Consider the following 10554-nt stretch of genomic DNA (forward strand, 5'->3'; position numbering starts at 1 on the left):
AACGGCTAACGGCCGCGGGGCTGAGCGGCCGGGCAGGCGGCGCAGCGAGCGGTCGCAACTCGCTGAGGATGGGCCACGACTAAAACGCGTGTTTCAGAGTGACCCCGCAAAGCCAGGGGGTGGGGAGACACGGTGACATTTGTCCCCACGCCTCCCGGCCAGGCCGCTGCGACGGGCGCGGTGACGCGCTCCGGTCAGTGCTCGCTGGCGCTTGGAAAGCCGAGTAACCATCAGCTGCCAGGGCCAACAGGGAGAGCTGGCCCTGTGAGCCGTTTCATGCCCAATACTGCATTGGGTTCAGCTCATCCAACCCAAAAAGAAAGGCAAAGAAAAGTTAGAGAAACACGTGGTCAGAACTGCTGAAAACACAGAAAAGTAATCTGAGCAGCTGCGTCCCAAGTGATCAGAGTGTTGGTTTTAAAGGAAGATGTCCAAGATGCTAACTTTTGTATGGCAAAGCACATAAATGTCTACAGAATGTGTCCTGTAACCCTCTTCGCACAGATGAGGCAATGCTTCAGAAAAATGCCATCCTCTTTCAGGACGAAAGAGGAATTTAGATGAAGAGCTAAACAACTAAACCTCTTCATAAAGCCTTCAGCTCACAAGACTACTCACTGAGAAAGCCAGCAGCAGACATTCGTTCAAGCACACATTATGTCCATTAAGAACTCTGCTGATGAGAAAGAGAAGGACTTTGGGTTTTTTTGGTGTTTTGTTTTTTTAATATCAACCATGCCTATCAGTTTTGGCTGCCTTTCTCTGCAGGAAGAGCCATCCTCTGGGTCCCAGTTGTACAAGAGCAGTGAGAGGGTAACCCTGCTTGTGGGTTCTGTGGACATTGTAACCGCAGAAAACAGAGATGGGCTGACCATCAAGYGCTTATTGACAGATTGTTTATGCCAAAAATTAGTGAATAGTCAACGAAACTGAAATTATCCATATATATATATATGTTTATGATGTTAATGACTTTTCAGTTTACACTCAAGGTGATTTTTTCAAGAGCGAAAGCTCTTTGCTATTGGATCTGTATGATGATCTTATGATCATCACCATAAGGCAGGATTATAAAAAGAAATTACATGAGAACAAGAAAGTCCCAAGTATAAGTCATAAGCCAACAGGTGACTAAGGGTGTCTACACTGTGTCTGTCGCTGTGACTCAGTTGCAATCAATACCTGGGCTGGCTCAACTCACACACAACTACAGTGCGGGWAGGAAAGGAGTTAAGAGTCAGTGTCCTCCCTGGTCTTCTGTCCCTGAATTTAGGTAATCCTAAAGGCTGGAGCAGGTTGTCCATGAGATGTCAGAGTAACAGTCCACACAGTGCAATGTAATCAGGCCATGAACTAACACGAGCAAACTGCACCATGTGGTAATGAAGCTGAACTTTTGCATAACACTTGCCCTGGGGAGCACCGACTGACAGGGACAGGAGGCTGAGGAACACCCTTACCTTAGTGTCACTTGCAGCCGACACCAGTTTTCTACTGTAAGGTGTGAGGGAAAAGCAAGAACTTTACTGCTCCCTTCACTGAAACAGCAGAACGGAGCAGGGATCTTTGCCAAAGCACGGGGATGGAAGTGGAGGCTGGAGGATGGGAAGCGGGGAGCCACACAGGGAAGTACTCGGCCCTGAAGGGCTGGAGAGGAAAAATAAATGCAAGAAAGACTGTTAAAAATAGCATCCCATTTTGTGCCAGATTTTGAGGGTGAGATTGACATCTTTCAGGCTTTCTGACAACCCACTGGGAGTCAGAACTACTAATTCTCTGAAAGCCAACAGGATGCAGCAGCAGTGGGCTGGTAAAGTGCTTGAACTGGGAAGAAAATGAAGACAAATGAAACAGAAAGTCAGGCATTTGGAAGATAGCTGAATTTTACCCCATTTTATCTGAAGTCAAATTTGGAGGGGGCAGCTAAATTTATTGCTTTAATGAACAGTACCATATGCACTGTTTTTAAAGTAATATTAAAACAAGAATGACGAAATAAACACTATATTTGTCCACAGCTCTAAATAAAGCTTGTGATTGCTGTTAGAAGTGAAAGCTCACTGCTGGGAACAGTGTGCTCCTGCAACCAGAGACTGGGACTGTCGGGACTCCTGGGTTTTGAGCCAGTAGCCTGCAACAAAATTCTAAGGGACACTGGGCTAGTCACTTCAGCTCATCATTTTCTGTTCACTCCTTTTAATCTTATGGATAATGGTGTTTCCCTCTTTGTAAAACACTTAGCAAGATACTTATGAAACTTAAAAAGGGAAACTGTTAAAATCAAAAAAAAAAAAAAACAGCAGCAAGTAATGTTTTAAAACATTGCAAGAGAAAGCTAGGAAGAAAAGAATAACAAGCTGAACACAAATTAATGTGTACTTTCATGTTCCTCTACTGTGGTCTTCTGTTAAAGCCCAGAGATATGTCCAGAAGACATGTTTCATTTTGAAGTGTTTTTTTTTTTTCCAAAATTTCAGACAGTATATAGATGAGATAGAGAAAGGATATTTAAATAAGCAGATGTCATTGTCTGTGTTTATAAAGAAACTAATAGTGTGATTTTTTTTTTAAGATAAACTTTTTTTTTAATAAATATCCAGGAAAATATTTGCAGGTTGTTCTGACTCAAGTTGAAAGATCTTATTTTTCCATACCTCTTTTTTTTTTTTTTTTTTTTTTACACTGAGGAAAAAATCCTCCCATGGAGCCACATGAAATTATGAATGTAATCAGGAATGTGTGTGTGGTAACTTACTGCCTTTTAGCACTTACACTCACAACAAAAGAATTCAATGTTATCAGAGTCTGTTTGAACTATAAAGCAATAAACAAACAGGTGATTGTTTTCTCATGAGCAAACAAAGGGAAGGTATGATACCTAGGTAAGTTCTTACCTATGTGAAAAGGAAGAACAGAGCAGAGAACAAAGTCTGCAGAACCCTCATTTTTTTGCCTTGGGTTCGATGTCTCAGCGTATAACCTCATTTGCTGCACACAGCCATTGCATCCAGTTTTGCAGAGTCCACAACGGGCCGCCTCACAAATTATTCAGTAACAACAGCAGCCATTTTCTGTTGGTGATACATGTTTCAGAAAAGATGATTGCTTGTGGCTTGATTTATTTCTAATACATTCAAAAGTCTGTATTTTTGTACTTAACACTTAAAGCTCTGTTCTTAATTGAGTACAATTATCAAAAACATGAGTGTTAAAAGCTGCTAGAACAAGATATCAGTCTTCTAACCCTGAAAAGGTTTCTTCAAGTGCCTGAGCTGAAATAGGAGGAAAAATGGGTTTAAATTCAATTGCCAGAGTACAATTGCTTTCTTCAAACCTCAGGCATTCTTCTACTTGAAGCAAATGTTACGTGGAGGATTGCTTTATTCTTCTAGAAAGTCTTTTGCTTCCCCCCCTTCCCAAATTACCCTCTTTTTTTTCAGTTTCCAAATGGCATTTTAGTTTTAAAAGAAAGTCAAAATCAGGTTTTGAAAAATGGAACGTTTCATTTTGAAAGTGCCCAAAAGCCTTCACACTTTCAAAAGCAGTTTCCAGCCTGGCAAGAAGAGCAGAGGTGCCCACCAGGCAGGGAAGAGAGCACAGAGCCGGCTTACTTTCCACTTTCAGCATGAAAGTAACTTTCTGTAAACATTGGCAAAGTCRCTTCATTGTTTTCTTTTAAACTGCTCCTTAAAACACCCCTTTGCTGGAGGCCTTCAAAAAGAACAGAGTTGACAACAGCAAAGTTGCCCTATTACTTTGACCAGTATTGTTTGAGTATTGCCCTGCACTCCCCATCTGTCCTGTATGCACCTATTGTTTGAGACAAAGCATCTGTCGTCTTGTTCTGTACTTGCACAACATTTAGTACAATGGGCTCCTCATGCAGGGTGTAGTATATCCTAGATGAGATATAAGTAATAATGAAAGTTTTCATGTTCGTCTAGCAAGATGGCTATTAAATTGGACCAGTGCGGCAGGCTAGGTTTCCCACTGCCCCTGGAAGCCGGCTGGTCAGATTTCTGATGGGCGTTTTGCTTCCCTGGGGGGACTGTAAAAGGCCCTGCACTAGATTAGTTTGTGAAACAAGATGCTATTTAACTGTGCCCTAACTGACACTATCTGAAACAAATCATTTTACTTGAAACTACCCCTTTAGGAAATGTTACAGTTACTCTCCTGTGGAGCTTTTTCAGGTGGCTTGGTGTCAAAGCTRGAAGAGCATGGAAAAGAGACAGCATAATACACAGTGATAATAAAATAAATAAAATGTTAAAAGGGCAGGTAGAAAGTAAGTGGGGAAAGATATAAGGCCTGCATAAACCAATCAAGCTGAAAAAAGGTTTCTGACAACACAAAAAGTTTAATTCAGCCTTCTTTTAACAAAGCCTCAAGGTAGTGATTCAGGATTTGCTTCTAATGTTAAATTTTAACTTACCTTGTCATGCTGTTTGTCATCAAAAGCATTACTAACCATAATGCGTTTCTTTATGCTCCCCTACACATTAAAAACTTGAGTAGAACCCCCCATTACTGTTTATTAAGTGATAAATATATTATTAACTTTTGTGAGCTCATAGGATAAAATCATGTATATAAAAGAAAAGTCAAGATACATCACACAGCAGCTAAGACAAAATTCAAAAGTAAAGGCAAGAGACCCATGTGTGATTCTGGAAGCTACAGATTTAAGAACCCTCAACCACTATATAGCCTTGTGAAGAAAGAAGTGCATTTACAACACCAAGTCTATAGGACTGTGTCCAAACGGATCCCTTCCCAACCTCTATGCCTTGACCTACTCATGCAACAGGACAGGGCACAGAAACTCTCAGGCTAACAAAGCCAGGTGTTGTTTGAACTACAGCTGTATTTGAACAGCACCTTCCCAGGTTTGAAATAATATTTTCCCCTCATTTGTTCCAGATGCCTCGGCATTTCACATGAAAAATTTCAGCCTGGATTACACACACACCTATAGTATAGTATTTCTGTGGGAAAGCCTACCCTAAGAAGAGCGTTATCCAGGAGCTTTCACCAACTCTGAGATGGATCAGTGCTTATTAAAAAAAAAAAAAAAAGATTTTTTACTCAGTTCAAAAGAAGTTCCAAGTAAATTTATGTCTGGGCTAAGTTGCACAGGGTTGTTTATGAAACAGGGCAAGATACCGAGGTCTGGAGTCCTGAAACACTGCTGAATCAGGGTTCTACCAAACCACCAGTAAATATTTACACGGAAACAAGCACCCAGGCCTTGTCCCCCACCCCGGGAAGACTGTCTCTGCTGTGATTGATTTTCTCCCGAAGGCAGTTAAACACCCTCCTGGTGAGCTCTGCCCCGGGAATGTGATCCTTTGGAGGACACCTGCAGCCGGGCCATTCCCAGTGATTCATGAGCTGCTGGGGCTGGCATGTGCAAGTCACTCGCCTGCCTGCTTGCTATGTGTCACCTTTGCGATCGCTGGCACTTTGTACACCTGCACTGAAGATCTTTATCTGTTGGCAAACAAGTCTGCCGAGAGAGAATAAATTCCTGACTATGACCTCCAGGTGCTGTGATATCACTAGTCTATCCACCTAAAAACAAATCAGGATTTTTTTTAAACAACCTGCCCCTTATCTCTGCTGTTTTATTAGACCCTTGTCTGTCCACTGGAGGTACTGAACAGCAATCTTTCTTTCAGACCGTTGGAAAGACCAGGCCTCTTGTCTTCCCTTTATGCAGGGATGCCTCTTAAATGTAGGATAGGAGACTGAACATGAGTGTTTTACATCTTGTAATGCCAGGAGTTACTTAAACTAAATGGGATATGGACCCTAGAGCTTCTCTCATACCAGGTAAAGTCTCTGATTGCGGCATGAGCCATCTGCAGAGATCCCACCGTGCTGGCTCTCCCCCACGGGCACCAGCAGCCCCCCGCCTGCCGCCCCCAGCCCCTCACCCCGGACACTGTCCTCATCCCCTGGGACCCTAAGGCTACGCTCCAAATGCTATGTTATTTAAAGGAGATACTTAGCGACTTTAGAGGCCAGAGCTATCCTCAATAGTCCTCAGTTATTATGCTGATGGCTCTAGTGGTAATTGGGAATTGGTCCAAACAGTCAGTTACTTCCTGTTAAAAAAAAACAGGTTAAAAATCCATACAAGAGTTTAAAACTTCCCATCAACCTGTCATGGAGAACATATACTGCAAAAGAGTCAATTGATTTGGCATAAATTGCAATTTCTACTGGCTCGTTATTTGCTCAGAGGTGAAAGAGGACTTCTGCCATAAGCGAGTTTCTCCTTATTGTTTGTCAGCTTGCCAACTAAATAGCTGCCAGAACATTGCACATTTCTGGCCTGAAAATATTAATTTTCACATTATTGCCAGAACGGCCTATGACCCCCTAAAACCACAAGAGTCAACTATAAATTCATATAGGCTTCACTCAGTAGGAAGACACAGCTACGGAGTAATTCAGAAGACAGTAGGAAATGTGCAGGAGTGCAGTTCATATCAGCCCAGATCCCGAGAGAAGGTCTCCTCAGGTGCTCCTGAGACTTCAACCAAAAGAGAGAAGGATCCTCATCTTTATCAGTCTGACAACTGGCTTTAGCTACGTGCAAGAGGGGAATAGTCTTTGCTTGCTTAGGCTTGTAAAATGAAATATATCCATATATATTGATCCAGATATTAGTTCTTGATCTGTAAAAACACATCGAGTCTCACTCTTATGCCATGACAAAAAGTGCTATCCAAACACCTCCAGAGTCGAGTTATGCAAGTGTTGTTGAACTACTGTGATGGTTACATGTGCTTCATCCAGAATAAAGGGAGTAAAAGGCATTTTGTTCAGCCCATGCATTATATTTCTAACCTCATGTACATGATTTTTTCTGTTCTTTCTCATTTCACACCACTACAGTAACAGCCATGTGCTAATAATTGCAGGCCTGATTTCTTTTGTCTGGGACTAGATGCTGTGAAACTTCCGTCTCCCATTACCTGTTAATAAATAGTTTCTCTGGTGGGGCTGGGAACAGCCACCAGTAAAAATGAATTGTGAAAGGACAGAGGCGATCAGCTGTTGGATTCCTCCGGGCGCCCGGCCCAGGCGAGTGATGTGCAGCCAGCTATCTCGTACCGGGCTCTGCTCAGCGCGGAGCCAGCGTGCGAGCCAGGCGCTCGGCGATATGGTCATGGCAACCCGGGTTGCTAAGCAGGCAGACAGCTGCGTTTCATACCAGCTGCGGCTTTTGTAGCCAGCGAGACTATTTCTAGATGCGAGTTAGAATAATTAAGCCACAGGATCAAAAGCACTTGCTCGGTAGCCTCCTCAGAGCCTGAGAGCGGAGCACATGGGTCTTTCGTCAGGTGTGTGCGGCTGCAGATAAATGCAACTGCCACAGATATTTAATAAACCACCTTTCTGTGTTTTTACATAAACAGGCAGCTGACTTGCTTGAAATCACTACATTTGCTATAAACAAATACTTTATCATCTACTACACTTAACTGTTTGAAGGGGGGTTTCAAAGACATCAGAGCTGAACCCTTCTTGATAGTGGTGTGACAAGTCAATGGCAATGAGCTGTGGCTCAAGAGGCTTTGGGGACCTTTCCGCAGGAGGYTACGCAGCAGGGGCAAAGTGCCCAGGGATGGGACAGGATGGGACGGGGGGGAGCCATGGTCCCAGCGACTGCCAGGGCTGATCCCATGTGGAGCAGAGGAGTGAGAGGCCTCGGCAGCCCCTTGCAGCCAGCGTTTCTCCAGCTGTGAAATGCAGGAGCAGAGCCGGAGGGTGGCCTGCCTGAGGGTACTGTTGCCCTCAGGGAGATGATAGGCCCCAATGGGAAAGAAATCAGTTGTACCAGCTAAGGGCAAAGTGCTGTGACAGAACAACATTCAAGAAGCAAGTTCTTCAAGGCTTTCCCTTCCCACCTACTCACATCTCGCTTGCTCACAAGCAGTCTGTTTTAATCAAATGTTAATTGGAATTTGATATTCAGAAGCTGGTGAAATGGTGCTGTTACCTGTACCACAACATAATTACAGCTGACCCTGCAGCAGGCAGGATGCAGAAGAGGCTGGACAGCAGCAGGGCAGCAGGATTGTTGCTGGATAAATGCATCTCCACAGCCCTCCAGAGATAGGAAGCAGCCAGCAGAGCAGCCACTGCTGTCTACCATGCAATGGCCCAACAACTTCCAGTAGCAAAACTCCAAAACAAACAAAAAACCCACCTAGTTACTTTACTACATAAATCAGAGACAATAAAGAAACAAATGTCCATTTAGAGCAGCTTAGTTCCACTTGGAAAATACTTAACAAGTGACTGGGACTTGAAGGAACACCTATTACATGCTTTAGTAATCCAAAAGCTGCTTTATAGCCTCTACTCTACCCCCCATCTGAACCGTAATGCAGCACTAAGCTGTATTGGCAGTGTTGCTATCAATCTACCTGTGATCTCAAGAGGGCCTTAGTACCGAACAAGAGATTTTTTCTTAATCCAAATAAGGTTCATGACCACATGAACATCAACATTTATCTCCTACAAGGGAAAAGGGGGTGGATCTGTATACCTGTCACACCTCAGAGCATGCACTGGCAGATGAACTGAGAGGATGTGGTATCTATCTGCTAGGGTGCTTCTCCCAGTGTGTGCATGTGCGCCCATGCTGAGAGCAGCCACCACAAGCTGCAGGGCCTGGTGGGAGGGAGCCGAGCGGGAGGGGGCCAGTGGAGCGGGTGAAAGCAGAGACAAGCAYGTCTCCCCCCGGTTAAGTAGGCTCCCAAGTGTTATTCCAGCAATGCGACCCTGTCTGGGTGCTGCAGCCATCCCCTGCCCTGTCCCCRTCTATGCTGTGCATCAAACACTGAACATAATTAAGTCGCTTCTTTATTGTCGATCAGATTTGCAAAGCAGCACACATATAAGCCAGTGTGGACTGTAGTATTAGCGAGCTTAACCCAAGTCATACATTAACATGAAACCATTCTGTGTGATTCTGTGAAACAACATCCCAGATGGCCTTACAGCAATATTTGTGGAGTCCTCAAAACGCCGATGCTAACCGTCCTTAGGACCACTCTAAGCCAAGCATGAAGTCACACAGATACCTGAAGAATATGACAGTAAAGTGAACTGAAACAAGCATGTACAGCAGTCTGGGAATTAGAGGCAATTAGCTTCCTCGGAAGCATGCAAAACATGTGGGAGCTGTCCAGGCTCCTGCAAAGCCCGTCAGAAGATGGTTACGATTCATATAGGAGATCTGTTTAATATGCCACTTCCAGATCATTTGCATCATCTATTGCTTTTTATTTAGCTGGTAAACCCTTAAAGAGAGCAGGCCCTTCTCGTGTCTGCTAAGTCCCCATGGCATGGCAATGGCATCGCGAATCGGTAGGTGGCACAGTTGCCAAAAGAAGCAGGCTTTAACCCTGACATAGACCAAAAAGGAAGATGAATCTAGTGACTCACTACTCTGTTATTCACTTATCTCAAATTACCCTGTTTCACAAGTAGTTTGTCCTTGTTTAGGTCACAGATGGGAAAAAAAAAAAAAGTGATGCAATAGGAAGGGGAGAGCAGCGCTGTGTGCAGGAACCTTGGGCAGAGGCCCTGCACTGCACATGCACCTCCTGCTGAAGCGTTTCACCTCTCCTCCTCCAGACCCGAGGGGCATCAGAGGGTGACACGTGGTGTGACTCAGCCTTGCAACGAGCTGCAGCCAAGGCTTCGTCCTCCCCAGAGGGTTATGTGAGCATAGTATATTCACATCTCCTGCAGGTGTTAACGACTTGTGCTCCATTGCTAGTGCAGAATCCATTAATAAGGACCTTAACCTTGCAACACTTAAGATTTCTTTGAGATTTCTGCTTCTGAGGCTTGTAGCTGACTTGCACTCCCCAGGCAGACCCTGCCTTTTGTCACATGTCCATTTGTCACAAAAATAGACAAGTATTTTTGTTGCAGAAAACAGGTTAGAGCTGCACCTGGGCACTCATCTGCGACTGCAGCTCATTGGAAAAAAGCACCGGCAGCAGGCATGGGGCATCTCCTTGGAGAACAAGCCCCAAAGAGTCCCTTCTCCACACCTTTTTGTTTTTCTACTCCCTAATTTATGTACTCATGGTGACACACATGAATTTAGGGTACTACATTTTATTGATTCGCAGCTCTTTACCAGCATTCACTAACATGGCGTTATTCTTGTATGAATGTCAGCCTCACCCCAATATTCCCAAATAACCAGTTTCTCCCAGCTTCTCTTTGAGGTGTCCAGCTCCTCCCTTCTCAGTCACACCACATCACTGCTGTGTTAACAGCTTGGCCTGACAGAGATCAAAACACATTTGAGCTCTATCAACTTTTCAATATTTCTTTCTCTCTTCCATAATTAGCAAAAACCCAAGGATGAGCTGTTTGAGGGTAAACTACCACTTTCCTCCCCCATGTGTTCTTCAACACGGAAAATTCACTGGGGCTTTGCTTACAAGCCCAAATTCATTCCCTTATTGCTAACGACAATCTTTAAGAGAGAGGCAACAATGGGAACTGCATTTT

The sequence above is a fragment of the Apteryx rowi genome, unplaced genomic scaffold, assembly GCF_003343035.1.
Source record: "Apteryx rowi isolate R43461 unplaced genomic scaffold, aptRow1 scaffold_18, whole genome shotgun sequence".
NCBI lineage: Eukaryota > Metazoa > Chordata > Aves > Apterygiformes > Apterygidae > Apteryx > Apteryx rowi.